We start from the raw sequence: 6228 nt of genomic DNA, 5'->3' as shown, positions 1-6228 counted from the left end.
GATATTTTGGACCCGAGGCAAAAACAAAAATAGGGCCCTTCGAAAAACAAATTGCTTCTAGTGTAACCATATCAAATGTTTTCCTTTCTTTTTTTTGAGATGGAGAGTTTACGTTTTATTTAAAACATAGATAAAATTAAAAATAATTTAGAAGTGAATTATATTTTTCGGTTAAAAAATAATAATTAAATATAAACTAAATTTTTTAAAAATAAACTATTGTCAAGTTCTAAAATTGGTCCGCTTAAATAAAACTCATTTTATAAATTTTTGGTGAGTATGATTTTTATAAAAGACTAGAAAAGGTGCCCCGTGTTGCAGGGGTTGGATGGTATCAGCAGATTGAAACAAAAGCTATGAAATCACAAAATAGAAATCAAAATAACCACCATTGCCTACTTACAATAGTAAAATAAACCACGAATCACATACAATACAACAACCAATATTCAACAAAATAACAATGTACTTCCATTCATTTGTTTATTACAGATTTATAGTATCCCAAAAAACAAAATCAAGGCAAATTTGTAAAAAGTTGGAACTTCGGAAAAAAAAAAAAAAGAGGGAAGTGGGAAGTGGGAGTAAAACTAAAGGCATAAGATGAAATCAAACAACATACACCAATAAACTTTTTTAAATTCCTTCCACATGCAATGTTCCTAAGCAATCCCAAGAAATTTGTCTTAAGGAATTCGAATTTTAGGGATACGTTCTGCAACCCCTTCTGTGTAAGCAAACACAAATTAGAAAACCCAACAACCACCCGATTCTTAGTTGAATCCACGTACAACCATAAATAGCAAGATAGAAAAAACATACGAAAAAGCCATTAAATATCCTGATTCAGGAGAGGAGTCACTAAGCCTTTCAGCACCTTCTGTATCTCTCCTCAGACTATGCCCATTGGTATTCACCTTGACTTAAACAAAACAGATTTTGAAAAACAAAATTCTTAAAATAAATATTAAATAACCATCAATTGTCACAACAAACATCTTTCTCTTAAGTCTCCAACCAATATGTATTAAATCCTTTTCAGTCATAAAAATCCCCATAGGATGATGGGTCATCACAAAAGCTCAACTCACTATCATCAATTAAAATGTAAATTTTTAAGAAACCGATAAAACCTCTCATAAATGATCTACTTCAGCTTCTAAAGAGTTGTAACTGAATTTTACACACACAAACGTACAAAAGTCCATGTATCATGTTCTAGGTTTGACTATAGTTCAACTAGGAAAATGAATTTTGTGAGAATATGGAGTGAAGCTGAACTCAAATCTCAAAGCAAAAGAAAAGAAAAAGACCATACTGTAATCTAATCATTTGAAGTTCTTGTTGGTGTCCTACAGCAGGTAGATGTGGGGCCACATCTGCGCTTTTTTTGAAAAAAAAAAACTCAAACAACAAATCATGGTCTTTTTAAGACTCTTTTGAAGAGAAAAACATAAAAAAAAAACACGCATATCTGGTAATTCCAGTGCCCTAATTACATTACCCTAGCAACTATCTTGTAATTTGTAAGGAAAGTGAATGGTATAAACTATAAAATACAACAATAGGTACAATTTGAAATATACTACCTTCAATCATGACGCCTTCTCATTTGAAAATGTTGGTTGATAAATTTGTCTGCTTGTATTCCTTGGATGTCAATCATTCTGGTAATATAAAAAGACAAATACATTTGCACCATTTTCTGTCCCAATGATCTTATGTATTATAAAGGAGTAGAGGTGTATTGGGGTGGAGGTTTCTCATTATTTGAGTAATAAAAGTAAAGAACAAATGCATGTGTTACCTCGTAATGGAGCAGCAAATATGCATCAATCCTTCAAACTTTTCATGAGTATCTTTCAATTACAACACGTATCTATGACTCAACTAAGTTGATATTGAATTTAAATAAACGAAGATTCTGCATTGTTCCTCAGTCAAAAAAGTTTAGAATCAGAATGCGTATTTCCTTGTTCAACGTTAACCTGTAAAGAATCTAGAGTAATAATGCCACTAGTCAATGGAAGCAGCTCCAGCTTAACACTCACCGTGGATCGACCAGCAACACACCTGCTTCCAAATACAAAATACCAAATCCATTAAAAAATATAAAAATAAATAAATAAAAAGTTAAAAGAGGTGAGTCTTACCCTAGAGGAGCTGTACTTTTTAACCACATATGTGGACGACCAATATCAGTTTTAGAAATGGGAACTATTTGGCTACTATCAACAACTACTTTGCATCTAAACCAAGCACAATGAAATCCTCTCTCAACTGTTGTAAATTCTGCCAATTGACCAACTTTTAAGTTCTGAACACCAAAATTCTCCATTGTGCTGCATCGTTCAGAAGTCAATATTTCAAGAAATTTCCTTAATGAGGATGGAAACAGTAAGAAAGTAACAACTAATAGGCAAACTTATTTATTTTGTGTTTCTATCAGATTGTTATTAGTAAAAAACTATCAGAAGTATCTAATACAGAGCGTATACTGTAACATACACGTTTTGAAATCGTGTTTTAAGTAAATAATATTATGAAATATTATGTGAATTTGAATGTTGAGTTCTAACAGATAGTCTTTACTAGAATTGAAGTAAAACGATGCTTAGAATCATTCAGAAAGTATTGGAAGTCTTATGAGATTCCAATCAAATGTCAAATAGTGAAATTTAATGAAAATATAAAATTTGTAATAAGTAAAATTTTATTATTGAAAGTTGTATATAATCTCGTTAGAAACATTTAGGCGAAAACCTCATCGAAATCCGAGTTATAACGAAGGAGTTATGACCAATCGAAGATTCGCGACAAAACCGGCACGGCGCCGAATGACGTAAGAAGTGAGTTTTTGATAAAATAATTTTTAGCCTTAGTAATCTAAATTAAAGTCATAGTATTCATTAAACCGAGAAGTTCAATAAAAAGAACGCTAAAATCTGACTTCGTATGAGGAAGTTATGATTTTTTGAAGTTTCAGCTTAGCAGTAGACAGCTAAAAACTCGAATTTTAGATAGAGTGATTTTTAGCCAACACAACCTAAACGATAATTGAAGGTCTCGTCATTTGTAGTACAACGGTAAAAAGTCTGACGGAAACGGACGTCGGATGAAGAAGTTATGAATTTTTAACGGATTTTCCTGTCCCGGTCTGTTAAAAATAATAATATTAAAATTAAATTCAAAATTAGCCGACGAAGTCTAAACAAAAGTTGTAGAGCATAATTTTAGCTACGAGTGCATATAAATAACGTCAAAAACGCAGCTCGTATGCGAAAGTTATGATTTTCGCAAGTTTTTGGCACAAAAATCAAGAAAATGTGGAAAACCGGGAAATTTCGCTGAGTCATCTCGGACACGTCATCCCTCGCATGCGAGGCTTCCATGTGGCACCTCCTGATAGGACCAAGCTTCGCGTGTCGTCTTTTGATTGGACCAAGTCCGCGGTCCACTCACATTCGGACAGCCTCGTAGGAGACACCCCGCGGATGCTCCTCGGGCACCTTTTCGCGTACGTGTTGCCTCCTGATTGGACCGAGGCTGCTGACTAATACGAAGCTCGCAACTGACCAATTCGAGCCTCGCCCTGCTGCCACCTGTTCCGAGCCTCGCAGACAGCTGTCCTCTCCCCCTCGCTTCGGATCCGAGGCTCGCACCTATATAAGGGGTGCGAGACCTCCCGGGTAAATGTTAGAAATTTGCCACTTTTTAACCCTAAACTTATATTTCTTCTACTTCCACTTCCCCCGAAGCCCTGTACTGATTTTAAAGCCCGAAACACACCCCGAGACTCCCGAGAAGCCCGAAAAATTTATCTTTTCGGTTTTGAAGCTCTACCTTCACAGAGCCCGGTTTTCAAGAAAACTCTCGGTTTTCAACGACGAAAGTCATATTTAGAGCCGAAGTACTGCCCAAATTAATATTTTAGCCCCCGGTTATTTCACGGTGAGTTTAATATATAGGAACAACTGTATGTTATGTGTTATATGTGCTACGTGCTTTTCAGTGTTATTATTCCAGGTTATTTTCCCATGTTATTTTTATTTGCTATTTTTAATAGCAAAGCAATACCTTTGACCATGTGATCAGTGAAAGGACTTAGATTCACGTTGGTACTGGTATGTAGCCTCTGGCCATGTAGAACATGTCTCCGTAAGAGAATGATTTCTATTCTATGGTATTGGCAGAAGGTTAGACATGGCTATAAGCCTGAAATCTACCAAAATGTTAATCCGAAGTTGTATATCATCTATGCCGTTTAGGCCAAAACTTTATTGATGTATATCAAGCATGAAAATTGTTATGTCTCATTGATTGTATATCTTTAAATCAAATCAATGATTGATATGGAATGTTTGTCACATGATTCACATATGCCCTTGTTGTTCCTTGTTTCTCTTTGCTTTTGCCATATTAAAGTATATATATGACATAACGTTATATTGTATCTATTATTGAACTCACTAAGCGTCACCGCTTACCCTCTCAATGTTTAACAAATTGCAGGAGATAAGCATCCAGTATAGTTGTATACTGGTAGAAGATTTTTGAATAGTTTGAAACTATTGTATCAATAGAAACTTATGAATAGTTTGAAACTATTGTATTTTGCACTCCCATATGTATAAAACTATAGAATCATGGGAAGTTATGTAATATATAACACTTTAAAATAGTCGGTTTATATCTAGTAGTTTGTAACCTCTTTATCAATGTAGAATATTGTTTTTATGAATATGCAAGTAACATGTTTTGGAGTAACTATATTGTCGAGTATGAAAGTTTGGGTCTTTTATAAATACGAAAGTTAGGGTCTTTCATATAACTACACAAATTCCTTGTAGGCAATTCCATCAGAAAGATCGGAATTGCACTGAATATATTTGAAAGCTGATAACTATATTATTCTTGAAAAAGAACATTTTTTCACATATTTGAAATAAAAGCTTACCTGCTTCGCCCCCTCACCACCACCTTGATCTAATGGAAGCTAAAAGTTCAAAAGTAAAAGTTAGAATGTTCACTGAAAAAGAAATTAAAGAAAATTTGAAATCAACGTCGGTTGTTAGCCAAAATTAGTGTTGTCGCACCAAGAAATTAGAACAACAAAATCGGTGTTTGAAATGAATCTGCAAGTGAAATAATCAAAATTTTGAAGGCAATCAGCTAGGGTTCGAATGTAATTGAAAGCATTGAACAGGCAATTTTGCCATCGTCTTCAACTCCAACTTTGGAGAAATTGAGGAAAGCAACAACGGGTACAGCGACGATAAAAGGGGTTGGAGGCGGTGGGAAGAGTAAACGGTGGGAGATAAAGATGGTTGTGGAAAGAACGTATCACCTGATCAAATGGATTAACTAACCCCGGTGGAGGTGGATGGTAAACAGAGAGAGAGTGGTGAAGCGGCGTTTGCGCCGACCGCCTTGGCAATTCCTTCAGTTTCCTCCCCGATCTATTATTGATGCACCGATTTAGAGAGGGAACGGGGTAAAGGGAGAATAGAAGAGAGAAGGCATTTGAGACGAAGGGGATATACGAAGTCGGTGGGAAGCACAATCGAGGAAGACAGATAATCGGTGATAGTATTACAAGGCTCTCCAATAAAGGGGATGGGCGGTGGGATAAGACCAAGAAAGCAAAGACGGTGAAGAAAATTAATCAGAAAAAAAAAATTAAAATGGTTTGGTCCAATCAACGGCTAGTACTGTTGAATTGGGAACTCTTGTTTTATATATTTATATAATGGATAAATAAGTAACTTTTATTTCATAAGAAAATATATAGACTTGATAATTTATAATTAGAATTTTGTGTGATATTAAAAAATAATTTAAGTGTGTAAAATCTAAACTAATTATCATTAAATATGTGTGTAAACCAAGATTTGGGCCGGCCTAATTGTCATTACTGTAACCATTTTGTGACAACCCGAAATTTCCATTCTGAACAAACCATTTGAAGCCAATAGAAGTAGAACAGTTACAGTGAAAACTCAGATTTCGAGTATACGTTTGGCAGTTTTCAGGATTTTACACTTAAGGAGATATTAGGAGAGTGGATGCACTAGGGTTTTGTGCAACACTGTTATTCCAATACTCTAGGACATTAGAATTCGTTTCAGGAATAAAAATATTTTTTGCCAAAATATCTCAGGACTATAAATAGAATTCTGAATCAAATTGGTTCATTAGTTGAATTCCAATTAGAGAAAAGCCAAAATT

The sequence above is a fragment of the Lactuca serriola genome, chromosome 7 (assembly GCF_051521515.1).
Source record: "Lactuca serriola cultivar US96UC23 chromosome 7, Lser_US96UC23_V15, whole genome shotgun sequence".
Classification (NCBI taxonomy): Eukaryota; Viridiplantae; Streptophyta; class Magnoliopsida; order Asterales; family Asteraceae; genus Lactuca; species Lactuca serriola.
This window is presented reverse-complemented; position numbering follows the sequence as displayed.